The 25,034-nt window shown below is 42.9% G+C and overlaps 1 long non-coding RNA gene across 1 annotated transcript in view; it reads right to left on the reverse strand.

The window, feature by feature from the left end:
* Nucleotides 1–17,851, reverse strand: part of LOC114484701 (uncharacterized) — a 106,022-nt gene extending 88,171 nt beyond the window's left edge. The window contains exon 1 of the long non-coding RNA XR_003677883.1: nt 17,762–17,851. This is a non-coding gene — a long non-coding RNA (uncharacterized lncRNA). The remainder of the gene's footprint in view (nt 1–17,761) is intronic.
* Nucleotides 17,852–25,034: the final 7,183 nt, after the last annotated feature.

Raw genomic sequence — 25,034 nt, forward strand, 5'->3', positions numbered from 1 at the left:
CAGCACCTAGTTTCAGGCTGATTGGAAGCCAGACCCATGGGCAGCAACGTTTAAAGTAGCAAAACTCCAGTCGTTACATTGTGTTCTCCCTGTCTGTATGCCCGTATTCAAAGTTCTTTTTATAATGACGCTAGTCATATTAGATTAGGGGCCCTACCCCTACTCCAGTATAACCTCATCTTAACATATAACATCTGGAACAACCTTATTTTCAAGTAAGGTCACATTTTGTAGTGCTTGGGGTTAGGACATCAACATATGAATTTTGGAGGGGGCACAATTCAGCTCATAACAGACTCCTTTCCTTTATATTTGGACCAGTGCTTCTCAGTGTTGGTTGTACATTAGAACCTACTAGGAAGCTTTAAAAATCCTGGTGTCCAGATTGCACCCCAGATCAAACACATCAGAATATGTGTGGGACCCAGGCATCAGCAATTTTTAAAGCTCTCCAGGTGATTCCAATGTGTAGCCAGGGTAAGAAACCACTCTATTTGTGTGTCCCTCACTAAGAACAGAAATTCACCCAACTCTACAGACAAAATGTTGAGAAAATAAAATTCTAGTAACGTATTCAAAATTTTCTCCTGTTGCTAGCAGTGGTGAGATTAATGTTAGAATCAGGGCAAAATTTGGGGGAACGGTGGGATTACAGGTGGTTTTTTTTCCTTTTCAACTTTTTCTTGTGCCTATTTAGAAAATTTTCTACAGTTTACATGAAAATTTTACACAAAAATCCACTAACCAATAAACTTTAAAAAAAAAAAAGAGACACATCTTTTTCTTATTCTTAACTATCATGGACCACTACATAGAAAAAAAAGAGAAAAGTATTCCCTCTGGATTTAGTGTCATAAAGGGGCTTTGATAAATTCTTAGCCATACTATCTAATTACTGATAAGTCAAAGAACTACAGGTGACTCTTTTAAAACAAAATGATCATTTATGATAGCATTTTACCAATATTTAAATAATTTATAGGTAACAAGCCTGTGTTTCATATCAGCTTACTCAGATATCTGGGCATACATTTCAAAACCAATTTATCTTGAAAGTTATTGTAGGAAATGATGTTGCTCAGTATTAAACATTCTAAGGTTCTTCATATTAAATGGTTTAGAATTTTTGTTAAAGCCAAGATAGTGTTTTGTTACATGTTTTAAACTTTTTCAGGATTAATTTATTGCGGTCTAGAATTTGGGACCTTTCTGTCTACTCTCCGTGAGCTTGTGGTGACCCAATATTACTTCTCAAGAAGAATGTTGGTCCTGCCTTTGGGTGGTCTCTTGGCCTTCTAGTCACATTGTTTAACTTTCATAAAAGATTATGAATCCTTATGATCAACTTGGCTGATTATTAAAGCATACTGTTCTACATTCAACTGGCAACATAGGATGCCCCAACACCAAGAGCTCATCTGGAAGAACAATCTCTAGCTTGCTGTCATTCAATACTTAGCTACAGCCTGGTTAGAATTCTGGAAATTTATCCCTTAGATATTATTGCACACATGTGGAATGGCATATGTTCAAGGTTGTGCACTGTAGTATTTTTTTTTGTAATATAAAAGATTGGAAACTAATTTATCATTTTTTTTTCCTTTGTGGCTTGTATTTTTGGTGTTGTATGTAGAAAATCTGCCTAATCTAAGGTCACAAAGATTTTCTTCTGTGTTTTCTTTCAGAAGTTTTAGAATTTTAGTTTTTACATTCAAGTCTATGATCTATTTTCAGTTAATTTTTGTATATGGAGCATATTATGGGTTGAAGTTCATTGCACTTGCATGTGGATATACAGTTATTCCAGGAGAAGAATACCCTTTGCACCTTTGTCAAAATCAGTTGTCCATATACATGTAGGTCTATTTATGGACTCTGTTTTGTTCTATTAATCTATTTATTTATGTTGATACCAGTACCACAGTTCCATGATTACTGTGTCTTTATAATAAGTCGTGGACTTAATCAGAATTAAAAACTTCTGCTCTTTGAAAGACACTATTAGAGAATGAAAAGATAAGCCACAGAACGGGAAAAATATTTGCAAGTCATACATCTGATAAGGGACTTGTATCCAGAACATATAAAGAAGCCTAAAACTCAAAAATAAGACAACCCAACAAAAATGGACAAAAAAATGTGAACTGATTGTGTTTCTTCTCTGGGTCTATTTCTAGATAATTGAGAGTCTAATTTATGGCCCACTTCTTGCCATAGTATTTTATATACTAACCTCATTCATGGATTCAACTTATCTTTCTTATCTTCATTTTCTCTGTGCATGTATTACCTTCAAATTCCTTACTTTCTAATATGAGGGGAGTATAAATAAATGAGGCACACTAAGGAATCAATAAAGAGAGGCCATGAGCTTTTGCCTCAGCATGGGGGTATATTTGGAAGGAGTCCACAGAATTTACTATAGGCTTCATCACAGGTCTTACTGTGTCAGGGGAGGACCACGGATAAAAGAAATTTTTTTAAGGTGAAAACATCATTCTTATACGTTCATAAAATGAACATGTGTTAATGACTTTAGCTCATAAATTGAATGAGAGATGCAGGCAGATATAATAAAGAATCAAGGGAGAAGTCATAGACGTACACATTTATATGAAGTAAAGGAATGTTGAAATGAATTGCAAAAGGTTGCAAAGCTAGCTGATTTTTTTTTTCCATTGGCTGGGCTTGTCCCTTCACCTGAAAAAATTCATTGGCAGGCCTATAGATGTCTAGAGACAAGAATTAGTTTGCATTTCTGTCAGTTATAGAATGACTTGGGGAGTTGTAGAATAGCTCCAGAGAATCAGAACCAGATAACCTGGAAGACTGTGCTGCAGACCAGGGGCTGGCAGTTTGGTTCCAGAATCAAATCCAGCTGCAGCCTGTTTCTGTATGGCTTTGAGCTAAAAATGGTTAGTATAAATGGCTGAAAAAATCAAAATAATAATATAATAATATTTTGTGATACCTGAAAATTATATGAAATTCATACTTCAGCGTCCACAAAACGCGGGCCTCTCACTGTTGTGGCCTCTCCCGTTGCGGAGCACAGGCTCTGGACGCGTAGGCTCAGCGGCCATGGCTCACGGGCCCAGCCACTCCGCGGCACGTGGGACCCTCCCAGACCGGGGCACGAACCCGTGTCCCCTGCATCGGCAGGCGGACTCTCAACCACTGTGCCACCAGGGAAGCCCGTCCACTAAGTTTTGTTAGGACATAGTGCATTCATTTATGGATTGCCCGTGGCTGCCTTCACGCTATGATGGCAGAGTTGAGTAGTTGCCACAGAGACTCTATAGCCCGCAAAGCTGAAGATATTTACTATTTGGCCCTTACGGGAATAGTTTGCCCATCGCTGCTGTAGACAATTCATAGTTTTCCATTAAAGCACATTTTTCCCTACAAAAGATAAAAAATATTAATACCTCTAACTTTCTCCCTCTGTCCCTCCTTCTCCCCTTTCTTGTTTTCCTTCCTTACTTTAACAAATGTTTCTGGAGTGCCTACTATGTGCCAATATGCTGATACAGATCTGGAATACAAACGAGAGAGAAAACACCAGTTCTGTGCTACTGTAGCCCGTAGTCCGTGGGAAGAGAAACATTAATCGAATATTCACATACAGATGTGTAATTATGAACTGTGATGTTCCCAGAAGGTAAGGAACAGTGTTATAATAATATGTATTAGAAATCCAGCCTTGGTGGGGTTGGGAGGGCAGGGAGAGCTTCCCTGAACAGCTGAAGATGGAGCTGACTGATTACTGTGTCTGACTGACCATGGTAAGTACGTGACAGAGGAAGGTAAGAGACGAGCCTGGGAAGGAAGATAGAGGATAGTTCATACAGAGCCCTATGGGCCTTGTTCAGAGTTTTGCTCTTTGCCTTGAGGGCAATGTGTGGCCACTGAAAAGGGAGGCAGGAGAGAACTCAGGAGATGATCTGGGAGGCTACTGCAATAGTCCAAGCAAGGACAGGATTTTTGTTTTACAAATCAAGGCCTGGTTTGGTCTCAGAGAATACAATGAAGAACTATGCTCCTAGCAATGCCATTGGGTCATGAGAATTCTTTGTAGAGCTGGCTTGGAGAGATTTCTTCAATAGGTCTTAGTGGAATCCATAAGTTGGTTCATTGTAATAATGATTCACCTAAAGACACATTTTCTTTGGAGTTGCAAAGATCTACTGCCTCCTGTAGGTACACACTCCATCACCACCACCACCCTTGAGAGCTCAGGGAGTAAGCTATACTTTTCAGATCATGATCCTTGGAGGCATGCTTGAAACAAATGTGAAGCTTATGACTTCTTTTTCTGAAAGACTGGAAAATTTCTATAGGGTTTCCTTAATGCTTTTCCTTTTCTTTTTTGGCTGCACCATGTGGTATGTGGGATCTTAGTTCCCTGACCAGGGATCAAACCCATGCTCCCTGCATTGGCAGTGCAGAGTCTTAACCACTGGACCACCAGGGAAGTCTGGTTTCTCTTAATGCTTTACAATTTCCTACTAATGGTGCTTCAGGCTTCAGGGGATGCTTTATATCATTAACATTCCTACCTGCCAGGATCTTACATCCTTTAAAACCTGATCTTTGCCTTGTAGGCTGGATTTGAGTCTATAACAACTGATATGGCTTATCAGATTTCGATAAGACTCCCAAACACAATTTCCTGTTTCTTAGGGGCTCTCCTGGTTCAGGAGCAATTGCTAGGTTCCCCATTTGCACTGTTTGAATCTCACATCAGCTTGGCAATTTTTATTCTTTCCTTATTCTTTCCTCTCCTGTCTTAGGAGCCAGATACAATCTTACATTAGCAAAGCGGTCTGGGTCTGCTTAGTGACTCATGTTAGTTTCTCCTACGGTGACCAACCACCCTGCTTTGTCCGTGACTGAGAGGTGTTCTGGGATATGAGACTTTGGGTGCTGAAACCAGGCCAGTTGGTCATCCTACTCCCTTTTATCATATAGTCACCTTGGGAGGCAAAAAGGGTCTATAAGATTATATTCACTTGAGAAAAAACCAAACCAAGGCTCAGAGAGGGTGACTCATTCAAGGTCACACAGGGCACTCTGGGTAGAGCCAATAGGACATAGTTTTTTTGGCTCTATCTATTGAAGAGGCCTGAAGAGGTGATGGGCAGGGACACGGGTCCATGTCATGTCCATGTGGGTGCCTATGAAAAAGGACTTTAAACTTTAATTGTGAGTTTAATTAACATAATTATGATGCCAATATTTCATGGAGAGATAGACAGATAGATAGAGAGAGAGAGAGAGAGAGAATGATACCCTGGAAAACAGCCCTGCTCCTTATTTTACATATCCTGGCAGCAGCTTTCAAAACTAGCTGCTCATCAGAGACCCGTGGGGAGCTTTTAAAACACAGGGGTGACTAAGTCGCCCTCCCAAAGCTGCTTTAATTAATTTAGGCTGGGGCCTGGATAGCCACAAGTTTGGGAACCTCCCCAGGTCATTCAAATGCACATCCAGGATTGGTAATCACTGCTCTATAGATCAGTGTTTCTTAAACATCCATGAGTATATGGATCACCTGGGGATTCTGGTAAAATGCAGATTCTAGTTCAGGGGGTCTAGGGTTGGGCCTCGAGTCTGCATTGCTAACAGGCTCCCTAGAGATGCTCATGCCTAATAGAAAATGATTGCATTATTTTGTTGCTATAAAAATTGTCAGAATTCATAGTAATTGCTGAGTGCCTAGGGGATGGGTCTAGTCAGAAGTATTGCTTTCTCAGATATATTTAAACTGATGAATCCAAGCTCCCTCCTTTGTGGCTAAACCGGATTTTTAAAGCATTCTGCCTTCAACTTATCACTGGTAGCTCCAATGTGGTGTCCTTTGTTCCTTGGGTTCTTGTGTACATGGAGCTGATTGTGCTTTCGGTGCTTGTGAAACCCACGTGGGATTGCACACACTCTTGGGGTTCGGCATGCCTGCCTCCCATCTGACTAATTGTCACATAGGTCAGCCTTTTCCTCTTGCATACCACTGAACTGTGGAAGATCCTGGAATGCGCTGTGGTAACTAACCTGGGATTGGAATCTACAGTACAAGGGTTAGCGCATTTGACCCAGCGGGAGGCTGCTCCCAAAGACCAAATTGGGTGGCATTTCACTTCTGTAGACATCTCTTTCCCTGTTTCTGGTTCCACAGAGAACCTGGGTTACACTTGCTCCTTTGTGGGGTCTTTTAGAATAAAGCCACTGGGGGGTGATTCACAACAGTGTTTTTCATTTTCACCCCTCATCAGTCTATTTGGAAATGGAGTGTAATTCTGAATAAGTCTAAATAGAGAAGGAGGGAATGGGACTGCATTATAATGGAGGTGCAGCTCAGACATTTAGGAACCCTTCAACTCTGACTGCTCAGAATAAAACAAAGGAATTAAATAGTGTTTAACTGTTATTAAAGTAAGTAAAGGTCATTACTATTTTCTGCCAAGGCTCTCATTTTAGCATCTTTTGTAGAATTCAATATATTAGACATAGACACATTTGCTAACTTGCCCACTGATGTACATACGATTTCTAACTTGGGTTAATTTCAATCTCTATAATGCTATACGTCTGTGTCATTCCCCCCACCCCCCAACTTATACTCTTCACTTTCAATGTGGGACAAGGTCCATTTTGCTTAAAACTTTCTTTTTCTTTCTTTCTTTCTCTTTCTTTCTTTCTCTCTTTCTTTCTTTTCTTTCTTTTCTTCCTTCCTTCTTTCCTTTCTTCCTCCCTCCCTCCCTTTCTTTCTCCCTCCCTTTCTCTTTCTTTCTTTCTCTTTCTTTCTTTCTTTCTTTCTTTCTTTCTTTCTTTCTTTCTTTCTTTCTTTCTTTCTTTCTTTCTTTCTTTCTTTCTTTCTCTCCCTTCTCCCTTCCTTCCTTCCTTTTTCTTTCTTTTTTCTTTTTAAATAACAGTGCTCTGGATAACTTTGAGACCAGTTCCAGTTCCTGAACTCCACCAGCCATTTCCAGGAAGCCTGTACACCAGCTACAACCCTCCACAGTGTCTATTTTCCCCTTGTCTGATTCACAGCCAGATGTATATCTGCAGCTGACATTTAATAACACCAGAATGTTCTTATGAGTAGGAGGAGTAGGTGACTGCTTCTGGGGACATGACTCAGAGGACTGGGGAAACCCTCCTTTTACCAAAATGCTTTCCTCCCTTCTGTCTGATGCCTAAAATTCTTGCAAGAGAATTCTGGGTTTTGTTTTGTTTTTTTTTTTTTTTTTTGGTTAAGGTTCTAGCTTTTGTTAAATGCTCTGGGAGGTGGATAACACTCTAAACCAGAGCTTCTCAAATTTAACATGCATATGAACCACCTGGGGGAATCTTGTTAGACTGCAGATTTGGTTTCAGTGGGTCTAGGGTGGGATCCATGAGTCTACATTCTAACAAGCTTCCTGGTGAGGCAAAGTTGCTGGTGGGTGCCACTTTGAGTGGCAAGACCAGATCAGTGATTCTCAAACGTGGCTGCACATTAGACACTCCTGAGGAGTATTTACCTCCAGAAGTCCAGACTGTGCCCATGACCAATTAAGTGAGACTCTGGGGGTGGGACCCAGACATAAGTGGTTGTTAAAGCTTTGCAGGTGATTACAATGTGCAGCCACATTTGAGAACAAATGCTTCAAACCAGCGGTTCTCAACCCTAGCTGCTGATTAGAACCATCAAGGGAGCTTTTAAAAATACCAATGCCCGGATCCACCCAAGATCAATTAAATTTATCTCAGCTGGTGAGGTTTAGGCCTTAGTGCTTTTCAAAAGCAGACAGTGTTTTTTAACGTTGTGTTGAGGTTTGAGAATCACTGCTCTGTTAATTAGCCTTTGTAACTTCATGTGGATGAAATCTCCTATGGGCAAGATTGGGTTGGGGCGGGGAGGAGAGGCAAGAGGTGAAAGACCCAGAAAACTGGGGTTCACACCAAGGGCAGGGATGTGAAGAGAGCTGTAAAGTGGGGAAGGTGGGGGAGCTGAACATTTTGCACACTGCACAGTTTTGCCGAGGGCATTGGAGGATTTGGGAAGGTCTGATCATTGTACTATCTTGTTGGCTAGTTGGCCTGAGTAGTGGGCAGGGCACGATGTGAAAGCTGAGCCTACTAACTCTTTTTAATTTTTCTCTGAATTAGATGCCTCAGTGAGGGTTATCAACTGTTCCAGTTCACCCAGAACTGTCCTGGTTTTAGCACTGAAAGTCATGCATCCCGGGAAACTTCCTAGTCCTAGGCAAACTGGGACTCTTTGGTCACCCCAGCCTCACCTCTGCAGCAGGGACCCAGAACTCGATGTGTGGCCACCACAGAGGAGTGGGCTTTTCCTTCTGGCCAGTCAGTTGGAAGAAAATCAGCCTTGTTGAGTTCTTAGGAGTATTTCATTCATGTTGACGGTGAGGGCCAGGCATTGTCAAGATGGTGGGGAATTTGGAAAAACCTGATCCTCAATGCATGGCATAAGGACATTTGAATAGTTTATCTTCATTCTTTCTCTTTTTCTTTTTTTTTTTAAAGACTCGTTGTGCCAAGACACACACACACAAACACACACACACACACATCATTGTTTGGTTGGCATAGCATTTGACCAACATAGGTATGGAGGTCAAACAGATTCTGAGGAGATGAGAAAAAAAAATCCTGGTCTGTGCCCACGAGCTCCAGTCTGACAGATGGATGTAACATACTCAGGAGCATTTGCAAAGCACATGGCTTGAATGTAGATTAATGCCATGCAAAGCGAATATGCAAATGTTAACAGGACACTGAGTCACAGAGTGAAATGCCACATCAAAGGAATATGGGGTTAATCAGGAAGGACCTTTTTGAAGATGCGAATGTCACTTTCTGAAATGAGGATAATGTCACCTTTCTAAAACATACAAAAAAGCCCCAAACACCAAAACTAAAACCAAAACAACTCAAAGTGCTCATTAAAGTGAGGAGGTCAAAACTGGATGCTTCAATGTCCGTGTTCTAGTTCAAAGACTTTAGGATATAGTCTCTGAGGTAATCCACCCTCAGCACAATCAAAGCCTGGTTTGGAAGCTACTTCAATTTGTATGATCAGGCTGCTGGTAACTGGTTTCCTTGACACAGAAGCCACGAGGGATTCCTTACTGGAATTGGGACTTTGGGGTAAACCCTAGAGCTGTGGTTCTCACATTTGAGTGTGTGTGTCAGAATCATCTGGAAGACCTGTTAAAGAGAGGCTGAACCCCACCCCCGAGCTTCTGATTCAGTAGGTCTGGGGTGGGGCCCAAGAATTCCCACTCCAGGTGATGCTGATGCCGCTGGTCCCGAGACCACACTTTGAGAAAGAGCAGACTAGAAGAACATTCTCCTTGAGCAGTCTTATAGACACAGAAACACAGCTCTTCCTAGAACAGACCTTGCCATTTAGCACCTCATGACTAAAACTGAAGAATGTAAAAGGGATGAAAATTGGAAGTCAAGAAAGCTAGATGCCATCTGGGGAAACAAACGGAAAACATCCTTATTTTTGTTTGTGGCTACAGCTATAGCCCTCCACTAAAAATATGGTGTTGCTGGATTTCATATGTGAACAATTAAAATGAATTCTGCCACTGGGGCTTAAAAATAAAGAACATCCTACTTTTTGGAATGAGGAAATAAATCTTGTTTTCTCCTGAGTGATCACAGGGTCACCAAATTATATTCTGAACATATATGTCAGACTATGTCATAAAGTGCATTTTCTTCCTTGACAGAGTCATCTTGTTGGATAACGATTGGGACCACTGAATTTCTTAGCAGTTGAACTATGCCCATGAGGTAATTCAATCAGTTGCTCAGGTAACACTGCAAGATGCGTTTCAATTAAAACTGTATTTTCGGGCTTCCCTGGTGGCGCAGTGGTTGAGAGCCCGCCTGCCGATGCAGGGGAACCGGGTTCGCGCCCCGGTCCGGGAAGATCCCACGTGCCGCGGAGCGGCTGGGCCCGTGAGCCATGGCCGCTGAGCCTGCGCGTCCGGAGCCTGTGCTCCGCAACGGGAGAGGCCACAGCAGTGAGAAGCCCACGTTCCACAAAAAAAAACAAACAAAAAACTATGTATTTTGAATTAATGCAAGATAGACAGTTCTGTTTACTTTCCTAGGTTAGCTCAACCACAATGCCTAAAGCAAATGCTTCTAAATCCTGCAGGAGAAATTTAAGGTATAGTGGACTTTGTTGCTGACTGATCCGCCATCCATTTTCTCTTTTATTCCTTCCTAATAGCATTCCAATTTTGTTCAGGTATCTGCAAGTCATTTATTTGGGAGGTGATCTCAGGAAACACTGTTAGAGAGTGGAGAAAGAGACAGAGAAGGGAAGGAAGCAATGAAGGGAACATTATCAAGTGACTTACTGCTGTGGTGCTCAGTGCGGCTGGGGCCGTGTGATGATGGTATAGGGCACACTGCTGGCAGACAATTCTCAGTGGGGTTTCTATCCATCTTGTGACAGCTTTTGTACTGCTCTGTGTTTGTTATGTAAACATCTTTGGAATATATAGTGTCTCCCTCCAGGGGCAGAGGGCAGATTTGTTTCCAGACCAGGATAATTAAAGATGTCTTTCTCTGGGACAAAAGTTGGGCAAGTTTGCTAATAGACCCTCGTAAGATTGGGGCTTTCGAAGCTTGGGGTCCTTCTGCTATGACACAGACCCATTGTGTGCATAGCATCCACTTAGACTATTCCGCATCACCCCCGCGGGATTTGGGTGTCAAGGGAAACCAATGGGCACATGAAGCTCATGCTGCCTGCTGGCTGTAAGTAATAAAGCTCTTTGTCTCTGACCCAGGGGACTCATGTCTTCTGCCAGCATTCATGAAATGGTGGCAGGCTGACCTGCTGGCTTGCAGGCAGGGGAAAATCTCAGACTCTTCACAATCCTTGAAAGATCTCTCAGACTTATCCCTCCTGAGGGATGGTGAAGCTGGGGTATTTAACAACCCTCAGTCCTTAGTTGAAGGCTGTTCCCAGGAGGTGTCAGATCTCCAACATTTCCAGCTTTCTGCATGAACAGGCTGAGTGACCTTCTGCAACTTTGGAGAAAGCTCTGAGACAAAGAGATGTAAACATTGCCATTTAGAATTGGCTGATGCACGCTGAAGTGGTAAGGCCTGTAGGATATAGCTAGGGCACAAAAAGGGTCTGCTATACCTCTTCTGGTGTTCACACACATCACTTTGGAGACCACCAGTGAAGAGTACAAGAGGGACATGTTATAAAGTGAAGCCATCAGAAGTCAGGGGCACCAGATCGTGAAGGCTCTTTGGAGCCGTGTTAATTAATGTGAGTGCAGTGAGGAGCCATTGGTTTTTTGAAAGCAGGGTAGCTACTATTCACTGAGCATTTACTATGTATTAGGCATAATGCCTGGGACTTGAACTATATTAACATAAATATTAATCTTCACAGCATTATTTTCATGATTTTAATATTTAATACTAATTTGTCCATTTATTCAAAAACAGAATTGTGCCAGCCCTCGAGCCCAGCTGTGTTGGCTCTGAAGCCAGTGGTCTGTTCACTATGCCATGGCTTCCTCTTTTCTTGAAATTCTCCACATATGAAGAAATGGGATGCAATTTGCTCAGTGTGAAATGATTCATCTTAGGTATTAGATTGGTTTGTGCCTTTTCATTTTACTTTTGACTAAGAGAAAGCATATGTCTTCATTAAGCTGGTATATATAATATGACTATGAAATAACAATTTGTTCTTTATTTAATATAAACATTAAGCCAAAGCCAAAAGCAGTTTGTAATTGATCAATAAATTCCCTTAATTCAAATTCAAATATTCAAGGCTTATATTTTTGAGAATCACTTCAATCCAAGTTACCTTCTTGTGTTAAAAAGTCTGAAAATTAATAGAATACATATTTAAATAGAAAAACTCAAATATGTCAATGTTTTCATGTTTATCTAAATGAATCCTGTATTTTTATTGCCATGTAGCCACAACCTATTTATATAAAGTAGATAATTATGTCCCAAGAGCAGTCTCCATTTACGTTGCTAATGGCTCATAAATAAATCTCCTCTCCACTCCTAAACACCAAAAGAACTCTTTGATATTAAATGTGCCATGATTTATCTTAGCTCTCATGTGAGAGTATTGAGAAATGTTGGCAAAAAGTAATCCAGTTATTTCTGAGCTAAGTATGGAGATGAAAGTAACTAGTATTTACATTTTGAAAGCTAGCTAGGTGTTGAATTTTTTCCTACACATTTTCCCAAGATGTTTAAAAACAATGTAGAAATTCAAATGGAAAAAATTCTCTATATAAATTTGCGTAGTACAGGGATTTTGGATTTTTAAATGAAAGCCTTCTAGATTACAAAGCATTTCTTAGAGTGTTTTTCCCTCTATGCTTTGCTTAGGGTGACTAAATGTCAGTACTACACTGAAAAGGAGCATTAAGGATAAAATTCAGACTTTACAGTGAAGCCATTACTGAAGTTGTCTGTTTGGTCAGCTACATACTTTGCAAGCTCACATTTTTTATTGCATCTAAAAAATGATAATATGCCTAGACTGTATTAGTTTAGGAAAACTGATCTATTTCATACGTAAGTATAATGGCATAAATTTATGGCAGTTTCCAGAGCTCCTTTGATGAATATATTTATAGGAAGCAGGCATTGAAGTTTGCCTTAAAAGTTCATTCTCAAAATGTCTGTTTGGTTTGTCATTTCCAGGCCTGTTGAGGTAGGGGCGTGGAGGTGATAGAGCTGACAGGAATTAAGCATGTCTATTATGTCACTTCATTTAAAAATTACTTAGAAATGCCTATGGAATTTGAGTGAAATCTACATCTGCAAGCAAAGGTTCATAATCTATGTTGTGCAATGAAGGAGTGGAGTGAAGGTCAAAGCTTCCTCAGGAAACTAAGAGGCCATGGTCAGCCTCCAAGAATTCCCTTTTCCTTAGATTTCCTAGGTCCTGGAAAGGAAATAGGAAGAGTATTTGGGAGTCTGAGGTTAATTCTCCAGACACTGGCATTGTCAACTCCCTCACCCAAGGAAGGGAAGCTAAGGTTGTCTTCTATCTGTTGGGGCCAGCTTTCTGGAAAGCTGGGAAGTCACCCGAGGGAGGGAAGAGTTAAAGGATAAACATCTGACTTTGTGATCCAAGGTCACATTTGGGGAAGGAGGGCCCCTAACTAGGGATACAAGGTGGGGCCACATAAAGAACATTCTACATGACATCTTGGGAGCCTTGGCTTAAACGCCTGAGAGAGAGAGAAGAGATGGAATTACCCAGGGCCTGCTGGCCAGAGCAGCCCTGTCTTCAGAGGAGCTGTCATTCTACTTGAGGCATAAAGAGTTATGAGTGCAGGTAGAAACTGACAGAACAGGCATTCAGTAACGGAGACAGCCACCCCAAGAAGGAGAGAATGGATTTGGCTGGCAGTGTCTGGCCAGGACTCACTTAAGTGACTGGAGCTGTGGAGACTCCCAGGTCTGTCTGGACCTCATGCCTATGCTCCACCATGCAGTATCTCAGAATTCTGAAATTCAACATTTCCAGAAATAAACTTGTCACCCAAATTCACTTTTCTTCCTGTATTCTCCAGCTCTGTTGGTGGCTGGCTCAGCCATCTGCCCAGTCAGCCTGTCTGTCAGTCCTCACATCCAATAAGACAAACTCCTCACTCTATCTCTCCCCCATACTCCACGTCTGCTACTGCTGCTTTGGTTTAGGCCCTTTGCTTTCTCTAAACTCTACATGGCTATCAAACTCTTAGATAAAAAATACAAATCTGATTCTATCACTCCACTGCTAAAAAGTCAGTGTCCTTCCCATTGCTGCCTATAAAGTAAAAAGCAAGCTCCTTTGCATGGCAAAGTAGTGTGCTGGTAAACAAGTTCTATTCAAATAAGGCCTTAACTTGTAGTGTTTGCAAATTTCCATAGTGTAAATACTCCCACCATGGCCCATTTCAAGCTACCGCATTTAACAGCCAGATCACAACATTTTTGAATATTTAACACGTGGTTGCTAGCTGGCTCGAGCACACCAAATGCAGCAAGCCCTTGAAGATGTGGTGTCTGCCGGCTTATCCCTGGCCAATCCTGTCCTCAGACTTTCTGCTCTAGGATGTGGTTTTAGCTCTCTGTGTATTCCAGGCTGTTTCTCTTTCATGCCCTCTGAAATGCTTTCCACAGTGCTCCCTTTTCACCCTCTCTTGCGGTGAAACTCTTATCTCCATCTTGAGAAATTCTTCCATTCCTTCAGGACCTGGCTTAGATGGACCCTCAAGGAAGACTTCTCTCCTTTACTCTCCCTGTCTTAATTTGGGTAGCCCAGGAGCAGACCCCGAGATGAGGATTCATGTGCATTTATTAGTAGGTGTTCCCAGGAAAAAGTAATAGGGAAGTAGGGTAAGGGGACGGGAGAGGGAAGGAGAACAAGCAAGGATGAGTCACTGCCATGGAGAGCTATGCAGAGTAACTTGGGCTCCATCCCACTAGGGACTTGTGGGAGCAGGGGAGGGTACACATCAGAGTTACCTTGATCAGGGAAAAGGGGCTGAGGCACTTGTAAACCCACAGCTGTCAGTCATAGGGCTGCCTCTGGGGAAGTAAATTCCCAGACACTTCAGTATTCTGTGCATGTGCACAAAGTGGGCTCCTGCAGCCTGAGAGCTGTCCTCGACAAAGAGACACAGCGCTGGCTGCTGGGAATGAAAGCAGCCTGAGCTGATGTGCAGGAAAATGGCAAAGGGGTTCCAGGCAATAAGGGTGGGGCACTGAACTGACAGTGCCTGTGATATCCCCTGGTCCTCAAAACACTGATGTATGTATGTGCACACACACACACACACACACACACACACACACACACACACACACACACACACACACACACACACACACACACACACACACCCTCAGGCTGGTTTGGGTTCCCCTCGTCAGTACTTCTATAATACACTGGCTCTGTTAGCATCAGTACAGTCATCCCATGTTTTAGAATCATGTCTTTGTGTATCTGTGTTCCTCATTTTACTGTGACCACCTTGAGGAATCATTTGTCTTTGCAGTACAGTCCAGGCACACAATAGGTGTTCGATAAATGCATATAGATTAAGAGCACAAGGGAGGAGACTATGACGCCAACACAAATGGAAGTATTTGGGGTTGGGGAAGGAGCATGGGTGGAGGAGAGTCTCAGAAAGGCTGGATGGGAAGTTGAAGCCCAAGAATCTTTGATGATAGCCTAGATCTAAAGCTGTGTCCACACCCCCATCCCACCCCCACGATGGGTGTGGCCTGCGAAGACACCATTAACACAAAATAAACTTGGTAAAACTGGAAATTGGTTCTCCAAGCCCCCTGGGGATTAGCTTTCTACTATTTTTCCTTTTAAAAAGCATTCTAAATTATCAGAGACAGTTAGAAATTATGTTGGCATTATAAAAGAACCTATGCCTAGCCTCCAAGCCCGAGGTTAGAGGAGGTTTGAATGCATTGTTCACAGGGATTTCCCTGAAGTCTGATTAGCATCTAGGTACACTTCAAACTGCAGCTAGGCTGCTTGCAACATGTAATTACGGATATCACTAGCATGTCTAATTTGACAAGTAATGTACAAGGCACACACGAAATGGGAACTGTACCATTTGGCCAATACATGCTGTAGAGCTCAGTTCTGCACTGCCATGAGGATCATCTGTGTGTGCCAAAGAAAACCTTAGGAAGATGACAGATATTAGGAAAGTAATGAGAGAGTAGTATTTCTTCCCCCTCCCCTCCCCCTCAAATTAATAGTTCAATGTAATTGGTTAAACTGCATGATCCTTGAAGAAAACTGAATTCTCATTACCATTGTTAAAAAAATCGTTCACCCTCTGCTCTCAAACATTGGGATGTTTGTTTCTTGCCAATTCTCTTCTCTTAGAACCAACTGGGGTAATTGGTTGGCATTTGAGTGGTATGAAATTCTAGAACAAAAGGAGTTATGACAATTATCTGGGAAAAAATTATAAATATCCTAACAAGAAAGGGCTAGAAAGTATGAAAGAGAAATCTGAGATTAGACCTAAAATAAATTACAATATTGATAAAGAATTTTGTTACAATAACAACCCTACATTTAGTAAAAATCCATTCTCTCTGTTGCCCCCAGTCTATTTAGTGGCCTTATCAATCGCTCAAGAACTCAGGGTTGAAATTTTGAGTCACCCATCTTTTTTAGCCCCCCTAACTAGTTATGGAGTTCATCTTTCTTATCCCTTCAGAATGTCACGTACATAAGTCTGGCCTTGGGATAGATGGAGCAAGTGTCTGTTGACATGGATTTGAGGGGTTTCAGGGGACATCATTGTTACAGGTCTGAAAAATGGTTTGGTCTTAAAAGAGTATACAAATTCAACTTCCTTTTAAAAGGGGGACAAATCTTTTGGTTGACATCCACAGGCTTAAAGGAATTGGTGGACACATTAAACCAAGGGTTTCAATGTGGGTGGAGGGAGTAGCAAGAAGGAAAGAAAGGCAGGAGCAGAGAGAGGATGCTGGCAGCAAAATGTCGATTTCACGCTTTTGATGAGGGCTGGTTCTATGTGTTAACATCCCACCCTGGCTTATGCTTTTCAAGATCACATCGCTCTATCCTTTCAAATTCACCGACCTGCCCAGATATGTTGAACTAATTTATCTCCATACTTTTTTCAACCTCTTTCATCATCTCCCTCCCATGTGGAATCTGTCTGATCTTCCCCCGGTTCTTTAGCTGGGCCCACCCATCAGGCACTGGCTAATAAAAATAAAAACAGTGGCTTTAATCTAGAGCAGCCACCCACCCCAAGATAATTCCCTACTCCAAGACTACTTCAAGTCTCCACCTTCTCTTGCCTCTCTGGTCCCAGGTGCCTGACAAGGCATCACTCTCCTGTCCCCTCTTGCAGTTTTGTGCCTTGTGTGTCCTCTGGCACTTGGATTTTAGCACCGCTTTTGCAGTCTGTTTTGCTTACTCTTGGCCTCAGGAGTGCCTGCTCTAGCCCCCATCCCCACATTTCAGAGGAAAGGAAGGAGAAGATGTTCTTGTCTAATTCCCACTGCAAATCTGGGAGCTAATTCTGCCAAAAGAGTCATGTGGCATTTTTTTGTGAAAGACTGAAAGGATTAAGAGGAAGGGTGTGGAATTCAGTGGTTGGCTGTGTTGAAATACCTACCTTCATAATTAGGGCCACTCTCCTTGTAGCACCTACCTTCTGACCTCAGAACAGGGTATATATACTAGCTTTTCAAAACTGTCTTTTGCTGGCTTGTTTTCAATATCCACTAACAACTTCAGTGTTAGTATTTGCAGCCCTACTGAACATTTTACTTCTCAGCTGGTTTCCTATTTAGAACCTGATGAATGAAAATGACCTCCTCAAGAGGATGTCAAGCAGCGCCTCTCAAACTTGAAAACCCACACAGGTCACCTGGGGGGTGTTGCTAAAATGCAGACTCTGATTCCGTAGGTCTGGGGCCTGAGAGTCCCCAGATGCCGCTGCTGCTGTGGCTCCAGGAACCCCATTTTCAGGAGCCAGGATCTAAGTGTCTCTTTCAACTTGCAATAATCACCCATCAGGTAAAGCTCATTGGCTACGATACTGCTACGGCACAAAGCTCTACGTGTCTCTTGATGTCAGACTTTTCAGCCATGATTAGTGAAGAATAATTGGGTTAATGGAGGTTGCGTTTGAGATCCAGCATTTTCCACAAGCATGTATGTTAAACGTACCTCATCTTGGAAGGAATCCGGTAGAACTCTGGATCCGCTGCAGGCAGATACTGGCCAACTGGCAAATTTCCTCATGCATCTTCTCGGAGATCTCTTCTGAAGGGTCTGAAAAAGAAGAAAGAAGATCAGAATCTTGGACTTTCCCGGTGGTGCAGTGGTTAAGAATCTGCCTGCCAATGCAGGGGAGACGGGTTCAAGCCCTGCTCTGGGAAGATCCCACATGCCGTGGAGCAACTAAGCCCGTGCACCACAACTACTGAGCCTGCACTCTGGGCCCCTCACTGAGCCCACGAGCCACAACTACTGAAGCCCGTGCGCCTAGGGCCCGTGCTCCACAGTAAGAGAAGCCACCGCAATGAGAAGCCCACGCACCGCAACGAATGCGGCCATAAATAAATAAATAAATCTGTTTTTTAAAAAAAAGATCAGAATCTTGCTCCAGAACCATTTCTGTCTGTAGGGATATTTTAGGTTGATGTGGCCAGGAGAGTTAGAGCTGAACTAGCAGCTTCCTCAGGGGGTGTGTTCAGGTGTTTTGGATCTGAGACCCTGAGAGGCACAGAAATGGTCAGCACCAGTCAAACCTTCCTGAATGCAGCATGCTTTCAAACTGTAAACGCACTCCTGTGTAGTTAACATTGGTGACAAACAAGTCAGTGACAATTTCTCATCTCCTGTTTTTGATCACTCATTTCCCCCCCACTTGAGATACCTCCTTTGATTTCAGCTGTTGATGCTGTATTACAGATATTTTCTAAGTCACTGCAGAGAATCTAAATCCTACCTTTTCTTAGCAGTAAAATTAGCCTGTGGCATGATAACTGCCCTGGCAACTCTCTATTGGCTACAATCTCCAGGTGGAAGCAATGGAAGTATCAGGCGAAGGCACGCTATGAGCCCGAGCTGGCCACAGGGTCCGCTTGTCATGACAGTATGTTATCATCAGCTGTCTCCATGTTCATGTCCCTTCTGTTCCTTTCCTCATCCCATTCCCGTCTCCCACAAACATTTCTCTTTCATCTTCTTAACCCTTGTAGATAGCACAGTGGCTGGAAACTAACTCGACGAAAGTGTGCTGATGAAGCCAGGCTCAGATTGTGATGATGAAGGTGCCTGAGATTATGTGAGGCAAAATGATTCATGCAGCCCCTTGTCTCAGCTTATCTATCACTGTTAGAAGGTGCCTCATACTCGCTTAAACATTTGTGTTTCCGTATCTAGGTTCATATTTCTCTTTTCATGACCTAGTCCTCCCTCCTGAAGCTTGAGCTAATAGAAAGCAATAGATACAGGAAATTAAAGGAGAAAAATCTCTTTAAGTTGTGGATGGCAGTACAAGTTCAGAAATTAGGAGTTTCAGGGAGTTTTGCTGACCCAGCTTTCAGAATCCTAGGGGTGATTTAATTGGTTGACCTTCTCCCCTCCCTCCAGGCTGCTTTATCTGTTTTTCTTTTTCTCTCCATGATTGAAGCAGGAGACTGAGGCAACATGGACCTACAAACATTTAGATTATGATTTTCCATGACCAGAGCTCAAGTCAGTGGGAGATACCACAGGTCTGCAGTACCCAAGAAATTTCCAAATAAGCAGAGGCTGTTTAGCCCAGCTTCTTCCCCTCATGAACTCATCTTTTGTCCGATGTACAAAGCCTTCCCAAACTTCTACTGAGATCATTGTTCCACACCTAGCTGCTATTTAGTTCATTTGCATGTGGCAATTCTATTACATCAGTACCATGGGGAGTGAGTCCCAGGGCAAGCAGGAGTGGTTCCACCTTTGATGAGGTCTCAGGTTTGCTTGCTTAATCTCTAGCTGAGCTCTTGGCTCAGCTCATTGTTATAGCCACAAGAATGCCATCTTTCTGAAGCATTATAGTGGCTTTTTTTCAAGATCCCTTGACTCATACGTTTTCCTCCAGAGCTACTTTATTCATACTAATCAACCTTGATAAATTTCTCTCCTTTAATACGCTAAACTCCTATTCAGATCTGCACTCAATAACATACACTTGGATTCCATCTTGGACTTTTGGGCCACATGCCACTCCCTGCAGGAGAGTCCAGCCCTGACATCTGTTGCGGGCCACCTAGCTGTATATCTTTGCAACTCAGAAGGCATCCATGATTCTGACTGCTGAGTCTGTGAGCTTCTTGAAGGGCCTGTATCCTCTTCCTCAATCTGTGTCCTACAGTAAGTTAGCACTGCGACCCCTTGTTTTTGTTTCCCCCAATGAAAATGGCTTTTTCATTTTTCTCATTATAAAAATAATCCATGCTTAGTGTGAAACATTCAAACAATACAGATTAGTATACAGAAGCAAGGAAAGCAGTACCTGAAATTTCACCACTTGGAAATCAATACGGTTCATGATCTTCCAGACCCTTTTCTACACATAGACACAATTTTACGCAACTGGAATGCACTCTTTTGGCCAAATAATATATTGTTACCATTTCAGCAAGTACAGATATTGAAATAGGTATTTATTTATTTGCGTTGGCTTGAACAGAAGCCTAAGGCTGTTCATAGTTACTATACCTTCGTCTTATTTTTCTAGCCCTCCCCTTTCTTTCCTCTTCTCTCCTCTCTAACTAGGCCCCCCAGCAGCCCCTGAGGGGCAGCCTTGGCTGTGGCACTTGCCAGGGAGAGGAAGGGAATGAAGGAGGTGCAGGTGGTCAGGCAACGGGAGGCAGCGTCGCATGCTGTCACTTCCAGGAGAATTGGCCCTCTCCACTTCTGCCAGCTGGGAGTTGAAGTGACGTCAATCTCTCTTTTTATACTGTCTCCTGATTTTTTCTACTCCCTCCACCCTTTGCCTCCTTCCTAGGCAGCAAAAGGGAGGTATCTGCAGAGACGGGTCCGCACAATCGTCAAGCTCCTCAGGCGATTCTGATCTAGGGGCGCACAGCTACTCTTTGAGACCTGCTGCTCACCTCATTGCAGACCAGGTGCAGCTCACGGCTGAATAGGAATCACCTGGGGAGATGGTTAATAATACAAACTCCTGCACCTCATTCCCGGAGATTCTGATTCTGTAGAGCTGGGATACGGCCCAAGACTTGGTGGTTTTTTGCTTTTTGGGTTTTTTGTTGTTGTTGTTGTTTTTAAAAAACAAGATCCCTAAATGATCCTGAGGAACAGCCAGTTTAGCCCATGCTCTACTCCCTGGCTACTCAAAGTGTGGTTCCTGGACCAGCATCAGCATCGCCTGGGAGCTTGTGAGAAATGCAGAGTCTCAGGCCTCACCTCCAGACCTACTGAATCAGAGCCCGTATTTTAACAAGATCCCTGGATGAATTGTACTGAACGTTACAGTTCGAGAGGCACTGCTCCACCCCAGTGCTATAGAATGGGAAAATTCTTCTTTGTGGGGTTAAGCTAAAAACATTGTAACTCACTTGATTCCCACCTACTGAACTGTTGGTGGGATTTCACAAAATGTACCTACAACTTATGGCGACGTTTTCCTAAAAGAGAAGTGGTAAACAGTACAGATAATCCCAAGGTAAAGGAAACTCTCCACCAGTTTCAACCTTAGCTTGTCTTTGATTTTATGCATGAAATCCTCATGAAAGAAATCGAGGTTTGCATGAATATTTTAGATTAAAGGTTAAAACGGGACCATATTTTTCTCTTTAGAGTGCTCTGACATCTCAGCTCTTAAATAACAAAGTTCTTCGTAAAATATTCAAATGGTCCTATGTAATGTTTGTACCAACTTATGCACTGCCAAGTCCAGCCAATGACAACTGCATTTCAGGAGAACAAAAACACCAATTCAACGTTCATTTTGGTCAGTGAGCTCATACCCCACGACCAGTTCCTGTGGAGCCATCACTTAGGGGAACCTTTGGCCTTCTATGTTGCTTATGAAAACCTCTTGACTAGAATTGTGATTCACCTAGATTTGTCCCAGAAAAATCATCCTTAAGCATTTGCATGTTGAGCATTCACGTTATTGTTTCATAAAGACACTGCAAAGAAATGCTTTCTTTTCTCCCACTTATGGAAGGTCATGGAATTATTTCTCCATTTAGTTAGTTTAGAATGCAGGGTTAAAAAAAAAAGAATGCAGGGTAAAACCTAAGTCAAGTTGTTCATGATAGGCTGACTTTCAGGGCCCCACTTCCACAGTTTTCTCCTCCAGTGAACCTTTTTTTCTGTACAGTACTTACAGCCTCTAATGTCTCTGCCTTCTTGCTTGTTTCAAAACTCACTTCCTGGATGATTTCCCAAACCTTTGTAACACTGCATCCATTAGAGACAGAAACCTCTCTCTCCAGCCTTAACTCAGTAGGGTGCCGCCCATCTGGAATGGGATAGGCTGACTATAGCACTAGTGCAGTGACTCTGTGATGCCATCAACAAATTAGGCTCTGATATTTGTGACATGTAACGCATGTCCTTAGGTTTGCAATATGGCTGCTGTGCCTCCACGAATTGTCTCCATCTTTCATGAAGCAAGAATGGAAGAGTGTTTAGAAGTCTGCCTTTTTAAACAAGCTTTTCAGGCAGCCCCTTTCAACGGTTTCCACATAGATCTCAGAAGCCAGAGCTGGGTGGCACGACCACCCCTAGCTGAAATGGAATCTGGATACACTGTTACCCCGACCCCCAAATTGGAGTTCTGTAACCAGAAAAAAAGGGGAGGAGAATGGATATTAGGTAGTCAGTTAGCAAGACTGGCCACTGTCACTAAGTGGTAAGACGCTCCTCAGATATTTGAATTTTAAAGGGGAACAAAGCCTTAAGCCAACAGAATAAACCTTGAAGAGTAGACTTTCAGGCGTTAGCTACTGTGTACTTAGACTTTGGGTCTAGGGATGAGAAATTCCTATTGCCTCTCAGACAAGATATTTTTGATACCTGGAATTGTGTTTTATATGGTCAGTTAGTTGTTTTGGTCTGATTGAGATTCTAATGCAATCCATACTTGCTTCATTTTTTATTTTTTTTATTTTTATTTTTTTTATTATTTTTTTTGTGGTATGCGGGCCTCCCTTTGTTGTGGCCTCTCCCGTTGCGGAGCACAAGCTCCGGACGCGCAGGCTCAGCGGCCACGGCTCACGGGCCCAGCCGCTCCGCGGCATGTGGGATCCTCCCAGACCGGGGCGCGAACCCGGTTCCCCTGCATCGGCAGGCGGACGCGCAACCACTGCGCCACCAGGGAAGCCCGCTTCATCTTTTAAATGATGACATGTGTTTAAGGTAAGGGCTTGATAAAATCAAATTCTTAGTAAACCATGATGATTATTGAGGATGCTCTGCTTTTCCTGTCTGGACAGGCCCTCGATCTGGCACTTACGCTCTCTCCAGCAGACAGGAGCCTAGAGGAGAGAGGAATTGGGTGCCTTCTGGTCCTCACACTTGGTGTGAGTAGGCTTGGATATCTGTGGAAAATAGTGACTTCCGCCAAAATAGGGTTGGTGATCAGGTCTTGAGACTGACAGTAAGAGAAGGTAGATTTTTTCCCCCTGCTTCTAGGGACCAGAGGGAAAGCTGTGAAGAATGAAGATAGAAATCTTAGTGCTAGGAAGGGTCAGAAGGGCTAGGTGGGGTCAGAGAGGCAAAGGATGCTTGTGTGACCAAAATAAGGTAGCAGGCAGAAAAAGTTACTAGAAAGGTCTAATAGGAAGGAGTGAGAAATTGTTGAGGCTGGAGTTTTAGAAACAAAGCCCAGATCAGAGTTTGGGCCAGAGTCCCTACTTCCTGCTCCCCTGTAACTTCGAGGGATCTAGGTGGCACTCATGGGTCTCCATCAGCCTGTGGGACTTTATGGGATTATATGTCATCCTAAGTGCATGGGATATTTGAAGTTTGGGGAAAGGTCCCTGTTACAGTTAGTTTCACTGCCTAATAAATCATCCCAAAATGGTGGTGTAAATAACAACCGCTATTTTATTATGCTCACAGCTTCTGGGGTCAGGAATTCAGACAAGGCACAGTGAGAATGGCTTGTCTCTGATCCATGATGTGTGGATCCTCAGCTGGTCTGGGGGGACTTGAGTGGCTGGGGGCTGGAATCATCTGGAGGCTTCTTCCCTCACACGTCTGGGGTCTGGGCTAGGATAACTCCATGACTGGGTGCAGCAGGACTGTTGACCAGAGGACTTACACATGGCCTCTCCATGTGGCTTGGGCTTCGCACAGTATGACGGCTGGGTTCTGAGAGGGCAAGTTCCAAGAGGGAGCCTCTGGATGAAGCGAGCGTTCCAAGAGAGCCAGGGCAAGCCGCGTGGCCTTTTATGACCTAACCTCGGAAATCACAGAGCATCATTTTCACCTCTGTCTTGTGGTCAAAGCAGTTTATAAGGCTGCCTAGATTCAAGGCAAGGAGTTTCAGAGCAGCCCCCTCTTGATGGGAGGAGTGGCAAAGAACTTGAGGCCTTTAAACAAACAAATGCAAGTGCCTACTCCCTGAACTTGCAGTTGGAATCTTGGCTGTACGTTTTCTAGCTATGTGACCTTGGGCAAAAGTCTCAACTTCTCTGACCTCTGCTTTTTTCATCTCCCAAATAATAGGTGCTCATCTTATTGGGTTTGGGTGAGGACTAAATGAGATATACTTATACTGAAGATTTTACCTAGAACAAAATGTGTTCACTATTGCTTGAGCCTAAATCTGAAGAATGCTTGGGGAATACCATGCCTGAAGTAGGGGTTATTTTTCTCAGGTGTGGAATCAGGGATTAAGCTGGAAGATGTATTGTGCTTTTAACAAACACACACCTAACCTATTAAATACCTACTACATGCTAGACATGTCCTCCTGGCCAGGGACATTCCTCATTCAAGGGTTAGACTTGCATCCCAAAATACCAGACATGATATTTCAGGCAGTTATGGGCACAAATATTTTCTAAGCATCTTCTCCTTCCTCCAACCATAAATAGTGTCCAGAAGTGAACTTTTGAAATATTTTTGTGCATACTTGAACTCTTCTGCTCTCTGCAGCTTTTGCAGGTATTTTATTTTTCCATTCTTGCGTCTATTAAGCTTCTTGCATCCTTAAAACATAGGGTTGATTTAGTTGTAACTTTCTGGAAAAATGAGGAACACTCTGTGCTTAGATGAAGTCCTCATTTGGAGATGTTTATCTCTGAGCAAAGAACAGTGGTTCCTGGATACTGTACCATTTCGGTGACTTGGTGTAACAGTTTCAATTAATCCGTGAAAAGGATGAGTCTTCTGAGGAGGCTGTCTGGAGAGCCTGATATGGCAGATAGCAGTTTGTGCTGAAATACCACACATACCTTGCCCCTGGAGGAGCACT

This window comes from Physeter macrocephalus, chromosome 21, assembly GCF_002837175.3.
Source record: "Physeter macrocephalus isolate SW-GA chromosome 21, ASM283717v5, whole genome shotgun sequence".
Taxonomy (NCBI): Eukaryota; Metazoa; Chordata; class Mammalia; order Artiodactyla; family Physeteridae; genus Physeter; species Physeter macrocephalus.